At 46.6% G+C, this 24,741-nt stretch overlaps 1 protein-coding gene across 2 annotated transcripts in view; it reads right to left on the bottom strand.

Moving 5' to 3' along the window:
* The window catches only part of CPNE9 (copine family member 9), a 1,048,133-nt gene that overhangs the window by 33,658 nt on the left and 989,734 nt on the right, over positions 1-24,741 (bottom strand). The gene's annotated exons all lie outside the window — the stretch shown is intronic.

Below are 24,741 nucleotides of genomic sequence, written 5' to 3'. Positions count from 1 at the left end.
GCCCCCGGGGGGGTTGGGGGGCTGCACTTGGGGGTGCCTATGGTACCCCCCTTCATTGCCACGCACAAGGTGGCCCGTTGTGCTTACAGCAGCATCCACCGCAATGTCAAAGATGCGGAATGCGACCGGCAGGGTGGCAGTTGCATCCTAATTGGCGGTGTGGGACCATAAATTAGCATAAGCAGTCAGGATTACAATCATGATGTTATTTCCTTTAGAATAATACAAAACATAAAAATAGGGTTAGTATTAATCTATTATAATGAATACCATTTCATTTAGGGTTGGGACTAAGGTTAGTGTGGGAATAAGGTAACTCATTTTAATTAATAACAATGTAATTTAATATTTTAGTCTAATGGACAGTAATAATGAAAAGTACTAGAATTACATAAAACTAAAACTACATTTCCAGAAAAGGGGAAGATTGTCATAAGGTTTAGGGCTGAGATCAGGAACAGGAGAGGGTGTGAAAGTAGAATGAAGTTCTATCATTCTATCAATCAATGAAATCGGGCTCGCCCCTTGACCCCGCTCCAATAGATGTTCTATTAAGGGGCAGATGTGAGGCTTTCCAGATTGACAGGCATTTATAATCCGTCCCTGATTAACTGCTGCGTTCTGGAGGGATGGAAACACGCCATAATCTGCCCTTTACGTAAAAAACCCACTTTGAATCCGGAGGTAACAGACAACTTTAGACCCAGATCATTCGTTTTTGGAATCAGTAAAATCTTAGAAAAAACAATAAACAGGCACCGTGCCAAATATCTGGAAGCCAATAATATCCTTCATCCCACTCAAACAGGCTTCAGTGCATGTTGCAGCACAGAAACAGCGCTTTTAAGGGCCGCCAAAGATCTTAATATGGTCATGGATGAGGGTGGGTCAGCCACACTGATCCTCCTCGATCTAAGTGCCGCTTTTGACACAGTTGCGTATCCCATTCTACTCTGCCGGTTGGAAGAAATAGGCATCACAGGAAGTGCCTCAAGATGGCCGCTTCATTTGTGGCGCAGCGCAGCTTTCAAGTTAGTGAGGGGTCTTTTCTTTCAGTGACCCCTTGGCTGAAGTGCGGGGTACCTCAGGGCTCCTCTCTGTTAGAAGTTACAATTCTTAACTACTTTGATAATTGTTCAATAATTAGGGCCACTGGAATTATGTGACACAGGAAGACCAAATTATGTGGCAGGGTTGACACAATTATTTGACCCTGAAGGACACATTTTGAGGCAGTCTTACCTCACTATTTTGTCATTTTTAGGTCGAGCCTACAGCACCTACGCTGTAGGATCATCTGTTGTATGTACTTTGTGGGCTCTGGAGCATCGCCGCAGGTCGTGTCTGTTCCCGCTTCTTTTGCTTTCTGTTTAGGGACATTCTTCACAATTGTTTCAGCGGCTACATGCATGCTTGCCTTTATGTTTTGCTGCCTTTTTCACCAGCATTAACAGCGTAGGTACAAAAAAGTTTTAGTTTATAAAATGTGTACCGTAGCTCTGTGTTCAGGGATGTGGTCTTTTTGAACCACACTGCTTACGTTTTGTAAGGATATAAGCAATGGACATTGAAACAGGTCTCTTCCGGGCTCTGTAGTAAATTTCTCAACTTTTCAGGCAAAAACACTCACTGATTTCAGAATAATGAGTATAAAAACATTAGGGTAACCATGTTGTCCCTGCTTCCATTTCATATGCTTTACTTAATCTTGCATTCCCCATGAGTGATTGCTTTTTGCAGGATGTTATTATTTTTATTTGTCAGGCAGCATATTACTCTGGTCCAGTGAATAATTTGAATTGAGTTGCATCCAGGTGTTTATAGCGGGCACAACTGGATTGAAGCTGAAGGCAGTGCGAGTTTCTCTCAGTGGGACAGTGCGGAGTTCAGTGGGGGAGAGGATGTGGCAGCAACTCAGCACCACCTCAGCATCAGTGCAGCACCAGTCAGCGTCACTCAGCAGCACCACTGCGGCATCACCTGAGCATCACTCAGCAGCACCACAGCACCACCACAACATCACTCAGCCCCAGCGTAGCACCATCTCAGCACCAACTCAGCACCACCTCAGTATCAGTGCAGCACCAGTCAGCATCACTCAGCAGCACCACTGCAGCATCACCTGAGCATCACTCAGCAGCACCACAGCACCACCACAACATGACTCAGCCCCAGCGTAGCACCATCTCGGGCACCAACTCAGCACCACCTCACTATCAGCGCAGCACCAGTCAGCGTCACTCAGCAGCACCACTGCAGCATCACCTGAGCATCACTCAGTAGCACCACAGCACCACCACAACATCACTCAGCCCCAGCGTAGCACCATCTCAGCACCAACTCAGCACCACCTCAGTATCAGTGCAGCACCAGTCAGTGTCACTCAGCAGCACCACTACGGCATCACCTGAGCATCACTCAGTAGCACCACAGCACCACCACAACATCACTCAGCCCCAGCGTAGCACCATCTCAGCACCAACTGAGCACCACCTCAGTATCAGCGCAGCACCAGTCAGTGTCACTCTGAAGCACCACTGCAGCATCACCTGAGCATCACTCAGCAGCACAGCACCACCACAACATCACTCAGCCCCAGCGTAGCACCATCTCAGCACCAACTCAGCACCACCTCAGTATCAGCGCAGCACCAGTCAGTGTCACTCAGAAGCACCACTGCAGCATCACCTGAGCATCACTCAGTAGCACCACAGCACCACCACAACATCACTCAGCCCCAGCGTAGCACCATCTCAGCACCAACTCAGCACCACCTCAGTATCAGTGCAGCACCAGTCAGTGTCACTCAGCAGCACCACTACAGCATCACCTGAACATCACTAAGTAGCACCACAGCACCACCACAACATCACTCAGCCCCAGCGTAGCACCATCTCAGCACCAACTCAGCACCACCTCAGCATCAGCGCAGCACCAGTCAGTGTCACTCAGCAGAACCACTGCGGCATCACCTGAGCATCACTCAGTAGCACCACAAAACCACCACAACATCACTCAGCCCCAGCGTAGCACCATCTCAGCACCAACTCAGCACCACCTCAGTATCAGTGCAGCACCAGTCAGCGTCACTCAGCAGCACCACTGCAGCATCACCTGAGCATCACTCAGCAGCACCACAGCACCACCACAACATGACTCAGCCCCAGCGTAGCACCATCTCGGGCACCAACTCAGCACCACCTCACTATCAGCGCAGCACCAGTCAGCGTCACTCAGCAGCACCACTGCAGCATCACCTGAGCATCACTCAGTAGCACCACAGCACCACCACAACATCACTCAGCCCCAGCGTAGCACCATCTCAGCACCAACTCAGCACCACCTCAGTATCAGTGCAGCACCAGTCAGTGTCACTCAGCAGCACCACTACGGCATCACCTGAGCATCACTCAGTAGCACCACAGCACCACCACAACATCACTCAGCCCCAGCGTAGCACCATCTCAGCACCAACTGAGCACCACCTCAGTATCAGCGCAGCACCAGTCAGTGTCACTCTGAAGCACCACTGCAGCATCACCTGAGCATCACTCAGCAGCACAGCACCACCACAACATCACTCAGCCCCAGCGTAGCACCATCTCAGCACCAACTCAGCACCACCTCAGTATCAGCGCAGCACCAGTCAGTGTCACTCAGAAGCACCACTGCAGCATCACCTGAGCATCACTCAGTAGCACCACAGCACCACCACAACATCACTCAGCCCCAGCGTAGCACCATCTCAGCACCAACTCAGCACCACCTCAGTATCAGTGCAGCACCAGTCAGTGTCACTCAGCAGCACCACTACAGCATCACCTGAACATCACTAAGTAGCACCACAGCACCACCACAACATCACTCAGCCCCAGCGTAGCACCATCTCAGCACCAACTCAGCACCACCTCAGCATCAGCGCAGCACCAGTCAGTGTCACTCAGCAGAACCACTGCGGCATCACCTGAGCATCACTCAGTAGCACCACAAAACCACCACAACATCACTCAGCCCCAGCGTAGCACCATCTCAGCACCAACTCAGCACCACCTCAGTATCAGTGCAGCACCAGTCAGCGTCACTCAGCAGCACCACTGCAGCATCACCTGAGCATCACTCAGCAGCACCACAGCACCACCACAACATGACTCAGCCCCAGCGTAGCACCATCTCGGGCACCAACTCAGCACCACCTCACTATCAGCGCAGCACCAGTCAGCGTCACTCAGCAGCACCACTGCAGCATCACCTGAGCATCACTCAGTAGCACCAGAGCACCACCACAACATCACTCAGCCCCAGCGTAGCACCATCTCAGCACCAACTCAGCACCACCTCAGTATCAGTGCAGCACCAGTCAGTGTTACTCAGCAGCACCACTACGGCATCACCTGAGCATCACTCAGTAGCACCACAGCACCACCACAACATCACTCAGCCCCAGCGTAGCACCATCTCAGCACCAACTGAGCACCACCTCAGTATCAGCGCAGCACCAGTCAGTGTCACTCTGAAGCACCACTGCAGCATCACCTGAGCATCACTCAGCAGCACAGCACCACCACAACATCACTCAGCCCCAGCGTAGCACCATCTCAGCACCAACTCAGCACCACCTCAGTATCAGCGCAGCACCAGTCAGTGTCACTCAGAAGCACCACTGCAGCATCACCTGAGCATCACTCAGTAGCACCACAGCACCACCACAACATCACTCAGCCCCAGCGTAGCACCATCTCAGCACCAACTCAGCACCACCTCAGTATCAGTGCAGCACCAGTCAGTGTCACTCAGCAGCACCACTACAGCATCACCTGAACATCACTAAGTAGCACCACAGCACCACCACAACATCACTCAGCCCCAGCGTAGCACCATCTCAGCACCAACTCAGCACCACCTCAGCATCAGCGCAGCACCAGTCAGTGTCACTCAGCAGAACCACTGCGGCATCACCTGAGCATCACTCAGTAGCACCACAAAACCACCACAACATCACTCAGCCCCAGCATAGCACCATCTCAGCACCAACTCAGCACCACCTCAGCATCAGTGCAGCACCAGCCAGTGTCACTCATCAACACCACTGCAGCATCACCTGAGCATCACTCAGCAGCACCACAGCACCACCACAACATCACTCAGCCCCAGCGTAGCACCATCTCAGCACCAACTCAGCACCACCTCAGCATCAGCGCAGCACCAGTCAGTGTCACTCAGCAGCACCACTGCAGCAGCACCTGAGCATCACTCAGCAGCACCACAGCACCACCACAACATCACTCAGCCCCAGCATGGCACCATCTCAGCACCAACTCAGCACCACCTCAGTATCAGCGCAGCACCAGTCAGTGTGACTCAGCAGCACCACTGCAGCAGCACCTGAGCATCACTCAGCAGCACCACAGCACCACCACAACATCACTCAGCCCCAGCATGGCATCATCTCAGCACCAACTCAGCACCACCTCAGCACCACCTCAGCATCAGCGCAGCACCAGTCAGTGTCACTCATCAACACCACTGCAGCATCACCTGAGCATCACTCAGTAGCACCACAGCACCACCACAACATCACTCAGCCCCAGCGTAGCACTATCTCAGCACCAACTCAGCACCACCTCAGCACCAGTGCAGCAACATCTCAGCACCACCTTAGCCCCAGTGCAGCAGCACCTCTGCACACGGGCAGCACTACCTCGCTACCAGCGCTGTTTATGGTTGCCCCCCACCTCATAATAAAAGATAGCTAACAAACATTAGAGCAGGCAGGAAGAAGCTGTCAGCATTGCAAGAACAAAAAAATGAGAAAACATTTTTTATGTTAATTCTTTTTTAATAGGGTCGTTCAGTTCTACATAATATCTGCCTGGTTAAATATACGATACCAAAAATACTCACAACACTTTTTTATTATAACTTTTCAACGTGCGGCACAACAGCCACAATGCTCTATACGGTAGCTTAAAAAACATTGGCAAAGCCAATAGCTCTGGCTAAACACTTATAAGGTCCCAAAGGCGAGATGTATGCCAATGCGTGTTATCTATGTTAACACTGTCTGGGTAAAGACTAGTATCATCATCAAGAAAGCTTTATTCGACTGTTGTGAATTTACAATCATAAAAGCAAAAAGAAAAAGTGTACATTGCTTCCAATCAAAAGAGAATTACGGAACAGCAGCAGTATTATATGACAAACACATTGATAAGTAAAATACACACATAAAAGGTTTTTGAAAACAGTTAAAAAACAATTAAAATTCATCTGTAATAGTTAGGTTTTTCCTTAAACGGAGTACTCTCTTTAAAAACATAGCAAGCCTCCATACTCCATTTTCGTTATCCAACAACTGGAGTTTTAAAAAAGCAGGGCGGCATTGCCTTAGCCCCAGGGTTTTTAAGAGTGGAATTAGCCACACTTTCCTTAACTCAGAGTAAAACTTCCAAAAGAGGACGGAATGAATGGTAGACTGACTTGATTGATTATCACAAGGGCACAACGGGAGCTGCCTCGACCAATCGTTGATTTTAGGCCACGCCACCAGTCTGTGAAACATATTAAGCCTATATCTGGCCAATAACATTCTATCATAAGTTACAGGGACGAATGACAAATATGGCTCCATTCCAAACGTAGTTAAAATAGATTGGTGTTGGCTGACGGTGGGCTTCAAAAGTTCACCAGTCTGACCTCTTCCAGCATGTGAAGACCCTCCTTTTTTAATGTTTCCTTTGAAATCATCTGTAAGGAACTCGGATCGATAAAATATTCTGGATGCCCTAAGTCGTTCATGAAATCATGAACAAATCTGATCCATGGTATTTTTAAGGCTCCGTCTTATTTAAGACAATCAGCTAGAATATCCCTGTTTAACTGTCTGCTCCTTAGACCAGATACTATGCCACAACAGTGTCGGTTCCACTTTAATCAAATCAGAAATAAAAGAGAGACCCAGTTCTTCATGACAAACAAGAGATGATGTACTAGGGGGGGACGGATAATATAAATCTTAAAACAGAATTCTCAACTTGTTGCAGCTGCGTGGTATTTGCTAGCCCCCACACCCCGGCTCTGTACATTGCAGAAATGATACACAATTTCTTAGAAAAGGTTACCAAGGCATTGGATGACCGAATAAACATCCGTTTTTTGGCAGTTATTGTTGGTGCCCAAGATTCATTTTGGTTGAACAACACACCCAAATATGAAAAGCTCTTAGTTGTAGTTAGCTTCTGTCCCTCTACAAAGATATCTTTCGCTCTCACAGACCCATGGCCACATCTCATTACATATGTCGTAGAGATATTAATACTGAGGCCTAAATCCTTCATAAAAGCAGAAAATCCATTAAGGACCCTTTGGAGAGCAATTTGGGTTCTTGCCAAGATAACTGCGTCATCCGCATGAAGGAGTGCCGGGAGTGATTGGCCTCCAACTTGCGGGAGGTCGTGTGTAGATCCTACTAATGCTTCCCCTAGCCCATTAGTATACAAATGACTAGTATCAGTTATACATCAACGAGCAACGGAAAGGTACACAGAAAACCTTTCAAAAGGGTGGACGTTGTGCAACAACACGTGTGGGAGCATTTGAGTAACTATTGATCCATTTCATTGATCGTATAGCCCACTTTGTGAATCTGCTACCTGTGAAGAAGTCGGTGACTGTTTAATGGCTCGCAGCGGCAATCGTGGTCGCGAACCATTACAACATTTCATTGGGCATCGTAAGCAGGAGGAGACTCTCCTTCCACACCTAACTGATCTACTGAATGAGCCATAAAACCTATTTTGCAATTCAGAAAGACTTTTGAAAATCGCAAAAAGGTATTTAGAAAACACAAAAATGCCATTTTGTAGTCCATTTTGCGAATCGCAGGGTTTGCATCTTACTTTATACTTTAGCATCTCTGGCCCCAGGTTCTGTATCCTTTTCTGATAGTCACTAAAAATTCTTGAATTACAAAAAAAATGTAAAAGGAAGGCGCAAAAGTCAGTTTTGGAATAATACACAAGCCCTATCCTTCATCTGAAAAGTGGGGCAAATTTATTTACATCTTTTGCTGTTAAGAAAAAGTCAAAAATAGTATGAAACCACTTTGCGGCTTGCTTCATTTGTGCCCAGACCCCAATCTGTGCGAGGTGGTCCCAGGAGCTCAGCAGCTTCATGCAAAGTTAGGAACTTCACATTTTTGCAAGTAGGCCAGCTTCGAGAACCAGAAACATGACAAATAAAAAAAAATAAGAAGTATGCACCCGGGGGGCACTTGTGAGGCACAGCTGCAGCATGTGCTGTTCTTGTTCAGGCAGGGCGCATCACATCGGTGCTAGAGGTGATCAGTGGCGGCTCGCCGAGGGAGTGCTGCGGGGAGGTGGGCGGGGGAGGTGCAGGGTGTGGAGTAAGGTAAGTAATTAAATAAATAAAACAATTTACCTTGCGCGCGCTGAAGGGCCGAGTTGGCGATGCAGCGTGCGCAGGGTAAATTGTTTTATTTATTTAATTACTTACCTTACTCCTGTCCGTCGTATGTTGGACTCCACTACCCCCCACCTTCCCCTCCCTGCCTCACCACCCCGCAGCACTCCCTCCGCGAGCCACCACTGGAGGTGATCAGTCTGTGGACTAACATTAGCCCTTGCAGCCCCTGCGATGCGAGGGGCCTCCCACCTCCAGGGGGACCCCTCCGGCACGAGCGGCGGGCCCCTGACCTGAGATCTACTGACTGCATCCGGAGCGTGGAGTACTTTCTCCATGCAGGGCCAGCTTTAGCGCTGGTGATGCTCGGTGCGACAATCCCTTTTGGCGCCATCACGGCTCATGGTCGTTTCCTCGGATTCTCTCCGTACCACCTGCAAAAGTGCCCCTCACCTCTCCTATCATAAGATATTGCTAAACACAGCACCCCCTGAGGTCACAGTGCCCCCTCCACAGGTCAGCGCACAGTGCGGCCGCACCAGTCGCACTGCCCTAAAGCCGGCCCTGTCTCCATGTACTTTGCAGGGGGACCCCTCCGGCACAGGCTGCGGGCCCCTGACCTGGGAGATCCTGACTGCATCAGGAGCGTGGGGCACGTTCTCCATGTACTTTGCAGGGGGACCCCCTCAAGTTTCATTAGCCACTCACCTCCATGTAAATCCCACTCGCCTGTAGTCCGAGCACGAGGATGGAAGGACGGACGCCTGGAGATTGATTTTACTTCTTCAGTGTCTTCTAGGCTGGGTCAGGCTGCTTCTGCTCGTATTGCTCTGGTAAATCGCCTCTTTTTAAGCGCGCAGTTTGTCTTTCCAAGGAGTGTTAATGTTATCCCATTAGCAGTGAGATGCCTCCTTCGGGATTTGAAAGGGCTCTCTGCCCCTCTCGCCCACCGAGTTATTTATCCCGTTATTGCCAACCAATAAAAGGCAACAAGTCAGGAAATGATTTTTATTTTGCATTTCACCAGCCTCCTGAGAGCTACAATGGCACACAACACCAGCAGCCATTCCAGGGGCATGTTGCACTGTGGGGCTTCTGTTTTCCCTTTAACACTTTCATTATGGGTTCAAACCCCCAAACCAGGTGCAACACAAGCAGCTAGCACACTAAAGAGGGACTGAGGAGATTCAAAGGACTGTTGCATGCTCTCCGCAAACAGACTGCAACATACAACAACACTGGAAGAAACAGCCAAATATTTCCTCGAATTACCATACATTCATGTACTCGCGTACGATGGTGAACCTTGACCAGCTATGAGTGTTTGCTCCATCAGTGGGCCCCAAATCTGGCACTGAAAAGCACCCTAGAGTACGTCCGTTCAATGGCTGGACAGTATTCGAGTTCCGGGTCCCTAGTTTGTGTGAGGTTATGACCATCTTATGCCAACATGTATGTTCTCCCTTTATTAAATTATTAGACTTGCTTTAAAATTGTGTGGGCAGGTGAAACATGTTTCACTGGTGCTCCCTCACCACAACATTAAGGAGAGGATGGGCAAGAGTGAGAATCCTATCCGTCAACTTGCTTTGGCACTCAACTATTGCTGGAAAGGATTTGTGCGCATTCCTCAGGGATATAGGGATATAGGTATCCCATTCCAAATATTGTGAAAGTGCCCGGTTAGTAGGGCATCTTATGCAAGTTCATTTAATATATCCTTTGTTTTTTTAAATAAGACTCGGCGATGACGGGAAAAAACCTTTCTTCCTAGAGAATGTACGCCTTAGGCGGAAACAATACAAGCTTCCGTCAATCAAAGGGCAGATGGCCCCAAGGCAGCACGATTGCAAGCTTCCCCATCACCAAACAGGCACAGATTGTGCAACAACAGCGCTAGCTTTGCTTCCTCACCAAACAGGTACAGCATGACAGTAGCAAAGCAAGCTTCCCTCTTTTACAGAAGGCACCAAAGCAAGCTTTCCTCTCTTACAGAAGGCAGCAAAGCACGCTTCCCTCTCTTACAAAAGGCATCAAAGCAAGCTTCCCTCTCTTACAAAAGGCAGCAAAGCAAGCTTCCCTCTCTTACAGAAGGCAGCAAAGCAAGCTTCCGTCTCTTACAAAAGGCAGCTATGGAATCCTCCATTCCTTGCAGAACAGACCCAGTTCAAGCTTCCGTCCCTCACAGAATGTAAATAGCTAAGGCATGATTGACATGCAGCTTCCACACACACCTCTGGAGCGGGTGCTTGACTCATCGAGAGAAATGTCTAGGGGGATGAGTGAGTGAATATGCAAGGCCTGACACCGTTCTCACTTGTGATATTCCATGTCGGCGTTTTGAAAGGCCTGCTGCTGTCAGTCGGAGACCTGCTGTTTGTGTTCATTTTCCAAATATTGAGGAGTAGCAGCTACCCACTAGGTCACTGTGAACTGGAGCAGCCCAGGCAAAGCCCCAGACTGGCACACATGTGCCCACCTTTTTAAAAAGGTTTTGAAAGCTTGTGTGCCCAGTGCCAACCCGGTGCTGTCGCTGTCTAAACGTTGAGGGCCACCAATGAGTCGGTACGTTCCTGCAGTGCACAGGGAGGCTGCCGAGGGGCAGGACTGTGAGTCCAAACTCCCACCCAAGTGACATCAGGGAAGCAGAGATCCCACTTAGTTGGGTGGACATGCAGCTGTAAGGAGTAGAAAGTACGAATGTTTTGAGATTGAGTGAGAGGCTTGAAGGCTGGATGGCAGAAAGCTTTTCTTATCAAAAGAGGATCAGGCTAAGTTTTTGCAAAGTGCTGGATTTTCACCTCTTGTGAGCTGTGTACCAAGCTATAATAACACAATTGGGGTAGACAGCAAGCCCCCCCAGATAAAGGATGGACCAGTTTCCAACACACCTTCATGGAAGCTCTTTGCCTGCTTTGGTAGGGAATGAGGCTAAACAGAGCTCTAGGGTAAAATGCCACACTGTGCTCCTCACCCCTGGTAAGAGATGTCAAAGTACAAGGTAAGACCTCATGACACCCTCTCTCGTCCACAGTCTACCTCTCAGACCCTTCAGAAATTGCTTTCATGTGCAACACAAACATCTTGGATCCGTGGTCGGGGACTCACAAGATGGATGCTGCGACGGGGCAGCAGAGGGTGACATTCCTGGACATAGCACATCGAAGGGCTCTACTCTGCCACAGTCTTTCATCAAGCGCTCTTTGCAAAGTGCCTATTTCCTGGGCATGTCTTGGCAGCAAGAAGGACCCCACTCCTTTGCACAGCTGTTTTAAGGAATGGGCAAAGTGGGCAATTGCTCAGTGGGCCAAACCTTCCAAGAGGCCTCTATAACTAGATCGGGGACGGTCACAAGACACGTTTCTGTTTCTTTCTGTATCTCAACTTCTCTCCCAATCCCTGCCTACCTCTACCTCTCAGACTTCATCTATTTCTACGTATGCCTACCTCATAAGTCCTTACTGGTTAATCTACCTCTTTGTCTACCTCACTGTGAGAAATTGGGTTATTAGTTGAGGGGGAAGAGGGGGAGCCTTTCTCAAGCAACAAGCATAATCCCTTTCAGAGTGAAACACAAAAAGTCACTATTAAACTGTGCATAACCTTCTGGTAGCTTGGCACAAGGCAGTCAGGCTTAAGTTAGGGGCACTGTGTAAAGCATGTATGCAGCACACAAACAGTGATAAAGTGAAATAACAATGCAGGAGAAATTCCAAACCAATTTAGAAATATAGAGTAAAATGTAATAAGCTATTTGACACCAAAACAACAAAAATCCACTCAGTCGGTTTGGAGATATGCAATTCCAAAGATTTAAGGTAAGTATAGGGCCTAACAGCACAAAGCGCCACTCGTGATTATCTGGTTGTGCGAGGCAGGGTGAAAGTCACAAGTTCAGGCTGGCCATGATGGAGCGTGGGGACCTGGTTAGTTCAGCTGAAAAAATTACCTTCTAAATAAAGTCCAGCGCGAAGAACACCGTTTGCGGTGGAGGGGGCTATGAGGAGCAGGGAGAGCGTTGCTGATGGTCGTCTCTGTAGCCTGAAGATCCTGTCCGGCATCGCAGGCAGTCATTGCTGGAGCTCATGTTGGCAGTCAACACTGGCTGTCAATGCTGTAGTGCGAAGTGCAGATCTTACGTTACTGGTCATTGTGGCGGTCACTGTAGTGCGAAGAGTCCGGTACACCAGAGCTTCACGTTGGCGGTCGGCGCCGATGGCAAGATCTTGGCGCGAACAAGCCCATTCATGGTCATGAAGAACCCAAAACTTCAGGATTTCTCGTGTCTTCAAGGAGGAGCACAACTAATGCCACACCAAGGGTCCAGCTGAGCTCAGGCAGGTCCAGCTACAGGTCCAGTTGTAACAGGTCAGCTGGGCAGTTGCGGAGAGGCCTCTGGAGCTTGTTGTGTCCCTGTAGCTCAGAATAGGAGGTCAGTCAGCTGACCCTTGGAGTCACTTCAGTCTGGGATGAAGGGTGCAGCCGGTCTATGTTCTCAGAAAGTAGGGCAGGCCTCAAGCACTATGGTGTCCTTCCTCAGTAGCATCCACAGGTCCAGGAGTGAACTAAAAATAATAGGGTCTGAGGGTCCCCTTTTTATACCTGACATCCACTTTGAAGTGGAGGGAACCTCTGGAGTTTCTCTCTATAATGATGTCTGGAATTTCCTGCCTCCCTGCCTGGCCCCATTATGTTTGAGCTGAGCCAGGACCATTGAAGTGCAAGTGTGGTAAGTGACAGCTCCCCTCCCCACTACCCGAATCCTGCCAGAGATGGCCATCCCGCCAACACCCACACCCTTACTGTGATGTTGTCTGTGAGGAATACACACAGGCCAATTACACCGAGTCAAGTGACCCAGGAACTTGCTGCAGGCATCAATTGGTCAAAAAAATACCAGCTTTTTAAAAGTGGCATTTTCTAGATTGTGACTTAAAATCCAGCTTTACCTTTAAAGAGGATTTTAAATTGCAATTCCCCAGACACCAAACATGACTTTTTTACCTGCTCCCAATCAAAAGTTATCTCTTATTAAATGTATTAGGGTAACACAATGTTATCCTAACGGAGCGGTAGGCCTAGCAATAGTGAAAAACAAATTTGAGTGTTTTTCACTACCAGGACATGTAAAACCTGAAAGTACATGTCAAACTTTTTAAATACAACACACCTTGCTCTGTGGGCTGTTTAGGGCTAACCCTGAGGGTGACGTATGTATTAAAAGGAAGATTTAGCCCTGGCAAAAGGCTTATTTTTCCAGGTCTAAGTAGCAGTATAAAACTACACACACAGGCTGCAATGGCAGACCTGAGACATGTTTAAAAAGGCTTCTTAAGCGGGTGGCACAAAATGTGCTGCTGGCCACAAGGGATGTATGTCGTTACAACGCACACTTTTACAACGCATGCACTTACAACGCATTTTTTACAATGCAACATCCACTACAACGCATTCCATTAAATAGCATGAAACTACAACGCATGTTTAAAAACTACCTTTACAACGCATTCCATTACATCGCATACTACCTTTACAACGCATACCATTACAACGCATAGTATAGGGGTAAAAATTACTATTCTAACTCCAAGGGGTGCAACAGTAGGGTAAGTGTTGGATTGCGTTGTAATGGTATGCGTTGTAAAGGTAGTATGCGATGTAATGGAATGCGTTGTAAAGGTAGTTTTTAAACATGCGTTGTAGTGTCATGCTATATAATGGAATGCGTTGTAGTGGATGTTGCGTTGTAAAAATTTCGTTGTAAGTGTAGTGCGTTGTAACAGTTGCGTTGTAAAGGTTGTTCACCGGCCACAAGTAACATTTAATTTACGGGACATGGGTACATGTAGTACCACCTTACTAGGGACTTACATGTAAATTATATTTGCCATTTGGATGTAAGCAATTTTACCATGTTTAAAGGAGTGAGCACATGCACTTTAGTGGGGTTAGTAGTGGTAAAGTGCACACAGTCATAGAAGCCAACAAAAATGGGTTCAGAAAAGGAGGGGTGAAGGAAAAACATTTGGTGTGACCCTACAGAGAGGGCAAGGTCCAACACTCACCTATTTCCTGCTCTGTCATCGCTCTCCCTACCTTTTTCAACCCTCTTTATCTATCGCTACTTCCCCCTAAGTTACCCTTACCTCCTGTATAACTTGCCTCTGCCTCTCCCCTCTTTCTACCTCACCTATTTCTACAATATCCATCCATCTATCTCATTATCTTGTAGTAGCTGAACTCTCTATACCTCACAGATTAGGGAATTCTGCTCTTCTTTCTTCCTTGTGTCTATATCTACCCATCTTTTTGACTACCTCTGTCACCTTTCGCCATCACTGTTTCTCAATTACCTCTTTTTGTCATTTCTCATTCCTTAATCCACAAGCTTCTTCTACCCCACCTTTCCTCTTTACCCCTTTCTCTATTTTTGCAGAACTTTCTAGCTGCCCACTATCTCTGTATCTCTACTCTCACTGTCTTTGAGCAGTATATTGAAAGAAGTCCGGACTCTCTCCAACCTCTATCTACCTGTCTCTCATGGCATTGTTCTTCCCATCACTGCTGTGTGCTCACCACCACAGCTCTCCCTTTCTACACTCCCTCTACCTCAGTTCTTATTTCTCCTTTCTAATTGCCTCTCTACTCTGTGTCCCTCATCCCCGTGCCCCTGTATCCCTCACTAACTTCACCTTTGTCGACCTTATCACTTTTTACCACACTTCTGGTTTTATCTCTCACTCTTTACCTCACTTCTCTCTAACCCTTCTCTCCAGTCCACCATTCTCTCCCTCACATCCCTATTACCTAATTTCCCCCTCTTCCTTCTGTCTCTCAGCAGCAAACCTCTCAATGGAACTTACTATTCATTCTGCAACTCATGTCTCCAACTCCGTCTCTCCTACTACCTCTCTTCACCCTTCCTCACCTCTCTTAACACATTTGACCCTTCTGGCTACATCCCTTCCTCTACATCTTCCTAATTTTCTCACTCGATACCTCGTGCCTCTAATAACTCTTTCTGTACATTCTTCTGTATTTCAACCCACGATCTTAACATCACTTCTATAACACTATGCTTCATTGTATTGTATTGTGTTGTGTTGTAGCATTTGTATAGCACGTACCACCCCTTTGTGGAGCACTGAAGCATTTGCCTACATCGATAGCCTATATAGCTCACTATAATCTCTCTAAATCAACATCTCTCTCTCTTCTGCTGTAACGACTTCACCTCTCTCTACTATACATATGTCTTTCTAGGCCACCTATTTCCTCTCTTTCTAATCTTCACCTTTCTCTCTCTCTCCCCTTCTCTCTGTCTTTCTATGCCTCACTTCTCATTAGTGCCTCTCTCATCACTTCACCACTCTCCCTTGTCTAAATGGCCCTCTCTCCTATTTATTCCATGTATTATCTTTATTTTATTGTGAGAGGCAGAACAGGAATACACTGTGAGGGGCTCTGCCGGCTGAATATTAAGACATTGGTCCCTGGAACCTAATTACCCATCAGACCTGCTTCCAGTGGCTAATAATGAACCTTCTTTTGAAGAGCAGTGATGCTCAGAGACTGGCGAAGCCCCAACAGGCCAAAGCACATCCTACAAAATTACAGGGCAATTAGATTACCTTCCTCAGCAGGAAAAGTATTGTGTCTATTTTAAGAGATGAGATTTGGGGGGAGAGGGTTAGCAACAGAAAATGCCAGCTTCACTGATTGACAGGATTCTCCACATTGGAGGAGAGAAACTGTGCCCCTCCAACCTACTGCAGCCTAAAGCTCTCTGTTTAGCAGTCTGTACTGGGCAGCACCTGCATGGGAGAGTACTGTGCCCGCACCATCAGGCACAGAGCTACTGAGGCCAGTGTCACTTTGCATGTTGGGATTTGTATGCCTATAATTAGAAGTCAAAACAGAAACTGTATTTGTGCTCCAGACTGAAGCTCATGAATATAGACTATATGGTTAGATATCTCAGTGAGTTACGCAAATACTGCTGAAAACTATGGACCCGATTCACAAAGGTTAACTTAGACCTGAAGTCCAAGTTTTGACCAGAAGTCTAAGTTTAGACCTGAAGTCTAAGGGCTCTATTCACAAAGGTAAACTTAGACTTCAGGTCTGAACTTAAACTTCAGCTCCAAACTTAGACTTCAGGTCTATGTTTACCTTTGTGAATTGGGCCCTTAGACCTCAGGTCTAAACCTAAACTTCATGTCTAAACTTTGACTTCAGGTCTAGACTTCAGCTCAAAGTTTACCTTTGTAAATTGGGCCCTTAAACCTCAAGTCTAAACTTAGAAATCATGTATAGACTTAAACCTCAGGTCTAAATATAGACTTCAGGACTAAGTTTACGTTTGTGAATTCGAGCGCTTAGACCTGAGGTCTATACTCAGACTTCAGGTCTAAACTTAGACTTCAGGTCTAAGTTTGCCTTTGTGAATTTGGCCCTTAGACCTCAGGTCTCAACTTAGAATTCAGGTCTAAACTTAGACTTAAGGTCTGAACTTAAACTTCAGCTCCAAACTTAGGCTTAAGGTCTATGTTAACCTTTGTGAAATGGGCACTTAGACTTCAGGTCTAAACTTAAACTTCAGGTCTGAACTTAAACTTCAGGTCTGAACTTAAACTTCAGCTCCAAATTTAGACTTCAGGTCTATGTTTACCTTTGTGAATTGGGCCCTTAGACCTCAGGTCTAAACCTAAACTTCAGGTCTAAACTTTGACTTTAGGTCTAAACTTTGACTTCAGGTCTAGACTTCAGCTCAAAGTTTACCTTTGTAAATTGGGCCCTTAAACTCAAGTCTAAACTTAGGACTCAGGACTCAGGACTAAGTTTACGTTTGTGAATTCGAGCCCTTAGACCTGAGGTCTATACTCAGACTTCAGGTCTAAACTTAGACTTCAGGTCTAAGTTTGCCTTTGTGGATTTGGCCCTTGGACCTCAGGTCTCAACTTAGACTTCAGGACTAAACTCAGAATTCAGGTCTAAACTTGAACTTCAGGTCTAAGTTTAACTTTAAGAATTGGACCCCAAGTGTGACCAGCATATCATAGGATTGAATCTCACCAAGTTCAAATGACTCCATCATGCTTTGAGTACATTTACAATAGTAACAGAAGAGCATCTGAACTGCAGCACTCAGATACTGAATGACTCTAGCAGCCAGCGCTATATACAACAAGCACTGGCAAAAACCGATGGGTCCGTCTTATAACTGATAATATCTCTTCATTAGTTTGTGAGTTTCTGTGTGGCATTATGGATCGGTGAGTGGGATAATGAGTCAATGGGTGGATGAATGGATGCACTCAATGACTTTGTATCCTAGGTGGATAGTTGTTGGGCAGAGGTTGTACTCCTCCCACACACACTTCACATCAGTACTCCTTGCTCCTTAGCTACCAAGAGTGGGCTAAGGTTTTCCTTACAGAAACCAGATTAACTCCATAATTCCAATTGTTTGGGCTTTGGATGAGCTGAGTCCCAACTCAAACCAAGTGAGTATAAATGCTCGAGCATCGCAGCATGATCCAAGTCATAAAGTTGTGGTTATAAAACTCTTTATTACGCTTCAAATTGCGTTAATATGCTTCAATTCACCAAATTATTTTTCCAGTGCATCTCTTGACATCACCTGAGGTTTGAGATAAAGCGTAGTGCGAGAGTTTTCATAGACAATGTCAATATATCTTTATTCTCAAATTGCCAAAACACGTTTCGCCCTACACTGGTCTGGCATGAGCTTTCTCAAGTCAAAAGACTCATGTTACCAGGATCATGTCTGAGGCTCATGCCACCTGGGTAATCAGGGAAGCAAGAAGATACTGAGGCAGAATTCATCCTCCCTGAGAAGCAACCAAGCTCACATTCAGGACTGAATCAACGGCAGGCAACAGGAAGGGTCCTCAACTTATCCCAGAGACTCAGCGGCATCATTTAAAACTCGCAACACAATGAAATCGTACCCAGAAGGGTTTTAGGCAGTGGTTCTGTGCACACGGCATGGCTGAATCCTACTCCCTGTGCCCAGTTGGACTGTGTCAAGGTACGGGGGGGGGGTCATACTTGGCACAGGATTTGGCAAGTGGTAATGGTCTGCCCCGGCAAAACTAAATGTAGAAATCAAAAAGATCCACTGAAAAACCTTAATAAATGATCATGATATAATACTTAAATTCCACTGAATTACTCCATTTATGGTTAGCTAAAAAGTCATATTTTCTCTTTTCCAATTCACTGTTCATGACCTAATACATCGCACATAACGTATCAAAGTATGGAATTGATGTATTCAATGGTGACATCACAGATGACATCATCAATGTGTGCCCAATCACACTTTTTCAAAGCTGTGTACAGCTGTCTGCATGAAGTACAGCTCTTCTTCTCTATGGACTCCCAGCGAGGACATCTGGTTGCCAGCAGTGGTACTGCATCCTGACAACTGCATTCAATGTCTGTGAGGAGATCTATTAACCGAGAGGGCAATTGCGTCTCTCTTACTTCTATACATGATCTCTGCTAGGGAATCTGGTGGCTGATTGTGGTACTGCATCCTTAGGATCACTTTTAATGCCTATGAGGTCATCTTTTTCTTGTGAGTGGAACTGCAGCAGCCTTTTTTCTCTGTATAATACCTGCGAGGACCTCTATCTCCTGAATGGTGGTACTGCAGCCTTCTGAGTGCATTAACTACCTGTGGGGATATCTATTCCTCTCCAGCAGCCTTTCTTGCCTGAATAATCTTCACCAGGACATCTGGCCACTGACAGTGGTACTGCAGCCATACAACTGCATTTGTCTATTTCTTGCGAGTGAGTGGAACTACAGCAGACTTTCTTCTCTGTACAGTATCTGTGAGGACACCTAGCTCCTGATTGTGGTATTGCAGGGTCTGTGTCCACATATCCTCTATGACTTCTGATCAGGGAAATGGGGCACACTTTTCATGCTTGATAACCTCTGCCTGGACATCCAATGATTGACGGTTCTTCTACAGACTTGTCTGTAGGCTCTCCATTTGAGAGTGTCTGTCCTCTGATCGAAAGTAGCCATTTGCTTCAACGTAATCACTATGAGGGCATTTGCCCACTGTTAATGTATTACTGCAACAAAAGCATTTGTTTTTTGTGAGGACATCTGTTGGCCGATGATGGAACTGCAGCCTCTATTTTTCATGTGTCAGCATAACTAAAGCGTACGTCTGTGACAACATCTGTTGCCTTGACTAACAGTGAATTTGTTGGCACACCGACGCACTCGATGGTCCATGTCAAGCCCTATATACATCCACAAGCACACAGCACCGTTAGAGTTGGCAAACACGGAACGTCTGTTGCAAGCCTTCGTCAATATTTCATTCGCAGCGCTGACCAAAAGCAGTTATTCAGTTGTAGACACCACACAGTTACACTCAAATCCATGCACTTGTTACTGACATTGACATGAATGTGAATTTGCATGTTATCAGAGATCTAAAATGTCCTTTTACATAAGCAGCCAAGAATCCAATATCTCAAAGTTTAAAGAACTAATTTCTAATATATGCCCTTGTTGGCAATGTCATAAAATGCGTCATTTATCTTTGAAATGAATCCCGGATGGGAGGTCTGGGCATATTTTAAGGTAGCCTATTTTAGGCTGAAATTGTAGGCTTGCCTCTCGCTGACAAGTGTCTTCAGGCTATTAGCTGCTAATTGCTTTTGGAGACACCTTCGGAGCCCTGACTGCGGTGAGCACCGGAGTCTCTCAGTGGGATATTTCACCTTGTAGGCTTCCTCAGAGAGGTATATAAGTGAAAAAGATCACTGGATACCATGAGGTGAGCTCTTCTCTTTGTGTTTCCTCCAAGTGTCTAAAGAGAGAATGTGTTTGACAACTGTATGAAGCAACACTGAAGAACTTGCGTGTGGCATTTGTAAGGTGAAGGCGTTAATGCAACTATACAAGCCTTCCTCCTGGCATTCTCTCAAATCATCCGCAAAGGATGCACGATGTTGTGAGTGGAGAAGGTTCAACAGCACAGGAATGTCAAAAGTCTGTCCACAAGTGATGATGGATTTCAGAAAGTTACATTGTGCGTTGGCCTGTACTGAAACAGACATTTCAATAAAAAGAAATTTGCTGGGAAACGTTTGTATTTAAAATCTGTATTGATCTGGATTGATACTCCCACTGTGTGAGAAGTTGGCCTGGTATATGATGTCCACCAATTAAAGTGGGCACCTGGCACCAGTCCAAACAACCCTTGTGGTGATTTAAGAGGTCAAAGATAACCTTACTCTAGGGGAGCACATGCTGCTATTTCTGACTGTGGATTGCCTTGTGGGTTTGTTTTTCTGGTTGTTCTTTCAGTTTAAAATGAAACCGTATAGTGTGGTCCGGATGGTGTGGCTATCAACGCTGTTAACTCCTGTGCTTCTTCCTCAGCCGCAATGCACGCTCTACAATGTGTATCATATGCTCCTTTTGTTTACTAGCGGCCGGCCGGAAGGTTGTAGGCCCATCTTTGTATATTTTTATGTGTTTTGTAATAAACGGTTTAAAAAAAAAAAAAAAAAAAAAAAAAGATAACCTTACAATGCTATCCTAGTGGTAGCTGTGGAGAGCAGCCTTCAGGCTTAATCTTGAAGGAATGTTAAGCAGCTTCTTTTACCAGAATGCAACCTTAATGTATTGGTTAAATGAAAGGAGAACCACACAGTAGTTACAAAAATATGTATTTATTAATATAACACTTGTATGACACAGTATCTCCTACACGTAGATAATCACAGAGCACACAATACTTAAGCACAGAAATGACAGTAAACAGCACTAATACACAGTGGGCCCCAGGGGGGGAACCAAACCATATACTAAGAAAGTGGTATAAGAACCATGACTCGAGTCCAGACAGTGTTAAGAGGACGTAGAATTGCTGGGACCCCAAGGAACCACCCAAGGTGAGTAGACAGGGACACACGGAGGACGGGTGCAGTGTGAGAACACGACTGCGTACAACTCTATGGGAAAGTCGCGGTTGGAGTATTAGAGGTTAAGGACCCTTCCCAGTGGACTTCGAAGAAACACTGTGGAAGACAGAAGGTTGGGGAGCCACCCCACCCGTGGATACTGAAGTACCCCAGTTACCTATCCCATAGGTCTGAAGTGGCGTCGGAAACCGCTGTTGAACTCAATGGAGGACTTCGAAGAGGAGCCGCTGCTGGAAGGGAGAGGAATGTCAGTTGGAATCCAAACGTGGATTCTTGTTGAAGGGTACCAGAAAGCTGAGGGGACAGAGTCTGGGTCACTTGAGATTGACCAGGGGCTTGGTAGACTAATGCCCACCAATGTCAGGTGCTTGAGGTTGGTTGATGGAGGTCTTGACTCTGCAGCTGCGGGGACCAGGAGACGTCGAGGATGACCAGGAGCTGAATGTGAGCTGTCTCACAAAGGATGTCGAGTGCTGAGGGGTTGGTGTCTGGCAGGAGCACCAACAAGCCTTGGCAACATCAACCCACGCAGAAGGTCAAGAAAGGGTACGGTTTGGACCAGACAGGTCCAGGAGACTCACCACACAGAGAGGAGTCAGGGCCAGCCTGGAGCAACCAGGGGAGCACAAGAAAAGCAAGATTGACCCTCAATTGGACCCACAGGCCAGAGGCACATGCGTTGCGAGAGGACCTTGAGCGATTTCACCAAACAACGGGCCATGGAGTACTCAGTGTGAGTAGGTCAAAGATCTTGGTAGAGAATGGTGCCAGAGGTTGGGGCTACTCGGAGCCCAAGGCACTTGTACAGCAAATGGCAACAAGCACATGCACTTGCAAATACACGTGGTGCACAGGGGTTCGGGTATTGCAGCCCCCACGAGGGAAACTGGCCTCAAGCTTGGTAAGAGAGCAGCTCAGGCCTTGAAGTGGACTATGCACAGGGACACCAAATGTGCCCCTCATGCAGACTTTCAGTCACTTGCAAGCGCATCCACCCAACCCTAAAACACTAAATCCTGTCTGGGAGGTGGTCACACCTCCCTGTGACAGGATGCCTATTGTTCTGCTTTTCCCTGTTTGAGCTTGTCTCAGCAGCAGGAGGGCAGAAATGTTCTCTGGTCGGCAGCAACCATTTTGTGCTGTATGGGACTAGAAGGCTGGGATCGGGAACACAAGGGACCCCACGAAGCTTGCTTCTAAAGGGCGGAATCATACCTCCCACACCGGTTACCAGTGTGGGGGAAACAGCGTCTACAACGCTGTTTTTATAATGAAGTACCATTACAACGAGGTTGTTACAACGGGAATATAGCATGTTACATCTCATGCTATTACAACACGTGCTTTTACAACGCGGTCGTTACAATGACCGCGTTGTTAGTACCCAATACCTTTACTTTGCAAGTCATTAGAACGACTTGCTGTAGGGGGCGCTAAGGTATTGTATATGAAATCCAACACCTTCCCTGCTGTTGCGCAAACTGGAGTCGGAATAGTAAATAATACTATTCCTAAATCCAGCATGCCCCCTACAGTAAGTCGTTGTAATGACTTGCGATGTAAGGGTATTGCGTACTAACAAGGAGGTCGTTGTAACGACCGCGTTGTAAAAGTATGCGTCGTAATAGCATGCAATGTAACATGCTATATTCCCGGTGTGGGGTTATGATTCCAACATGTTTGACACCAATCATGATAGGGTTTGTTTCAGCCGTTTCAGGATTGGTCATCATGCGGTCGCATAATGCCCCTCTATATATAGTATATGGCTGTTTCACAGACAACCTGGGAGAATGAACTCAGTAGGCTGCAGGGGTGTCCTGCTCATCCAGGGGCACCCTCCCACTTAGAATCAAGCACCCTGCCCTCAGGATTGTAAAGGCCTGCTATAAGGGTGACTTATAGGTTTTAAGTGCAGTGACCCTTAGATATAGTAAACCTATATCTTAAGTAAGTGGTGCATGCACCACCTTACACAGGCTGCAATGGCAGACCTGTAGTTCCATTTTGCATGGTCTGTCATGGATGGCATAATACATGCTTCAGCCCATGGGAGGCCTCTGGGGTACCTATGCCCTGGGTACATGTGTACCATATACTAGGGACTGACAAGGGTACCCCAGTATCCAATCTGGAGTGTACCCAAGTTCATAACACAACAGTTTAGGGAGAAAGCAGATAGTCTGGGGTCCTGATTAGCAGGATCCCAGTCAGACTAGTCAAAAACAGCATCACATCAAGCAAAACGTGGGGGTAACCATAAGAAGCAGATCCTACTTTCTTACAAACTGTCTTTTGATTTTTTTTCTACATTTAAACAAAAAAACCTTCTCTTAGAAGTACCTGAAACCCGGACCTTCCTCTAAACCACAAACCCAGTCTCATCCTCAACTTTATCATCCTAGTTCCAAGAAAGGCGATGCCCCTAACCCAACCAGAACTTTACTTGGATCTTGTTAATAAACTTTACATAACCAAAACCCTTACCATGGCCATATTGGTTAGCCAGACAGTGACCTCCTCTAACCTTGACCCTTCACCTCTATCTGGCTGCTTCTTCTTACTCTAAGTTGTACAAAACCCTTGCTGTGGTGCTGACCTAAACCTGAACCTTGACCCTTACTGTTAACCTGACCCTAACCTAACCCAGACCCTAGCTCTCACCTTGAAATGTACATCTACCCAACACTAACCTGAAACGTCATCCTATGGCTGACCCTAGCCATCAGATACCCCACTCTGGCCCTACCTTCAGCGTTGATTCCTCAGCCGTCATTCCTTTGTCTTCACTTTGGGTTCGATTTGCTGTTGCGTTGAAAACCTAACCTCATTCCGCTTTTACTACTGCATCAGATAACTTCCTGCTTTCCTGACACATCTACTCCACGTGGTCAATTCTTTTGTTTTCCACCATGTGAAAATGTCCTTTTAATTCATTCCCACAATTCCACGGTCATTTGAATTCTACAATGGATGTCCTAAAGTCCCCTGAGAATTACTGAATAATTTAGTATCCCACCCAATCTTCATTCACTGTCTTCTCGAGATTTCGTAATCAGACTTTGAGTATCCAGCGTACAGTCCATGATCTCTTCCCATTAGTATTCTGGTTTAGCCGTGGAGGAACCAGTAGACGCAGGCAGAGTACACAGACGCGAAACAAGAACAGTTAGGAAATGACATGATGGCCTCATGCGTTGATGGAGGTGGTTCGTCGAAGAACTGTTTGCAGATCCCACCCAGAAAGCCCTGCCCAATAACGAATCATAGCTCTTTGGAAAGATTTTAATGTAAAACTATTCAATGAAAGCAAGAACACTTCTGGAGGACAAAATAACAA

This window comes from Triturus cristatus, chromosome 9 (assembly GCF_964204655.1).
Source record: "Triturus cristatus chromosome 9, aTriCri1.1, whole genome shotgun sequence".
Classification (NCBI taxonomy): Eukaryota; Metazoa; Chordata; class Amphibia; order Caudata; family Salamandridae; genus Triturus; species Triturus cristatus.
The sequence above is the reverse complement of the archived record's forward strand: the minus strand, read 5'-3'. Positions and strand labels throughout refer to the sequence as shown.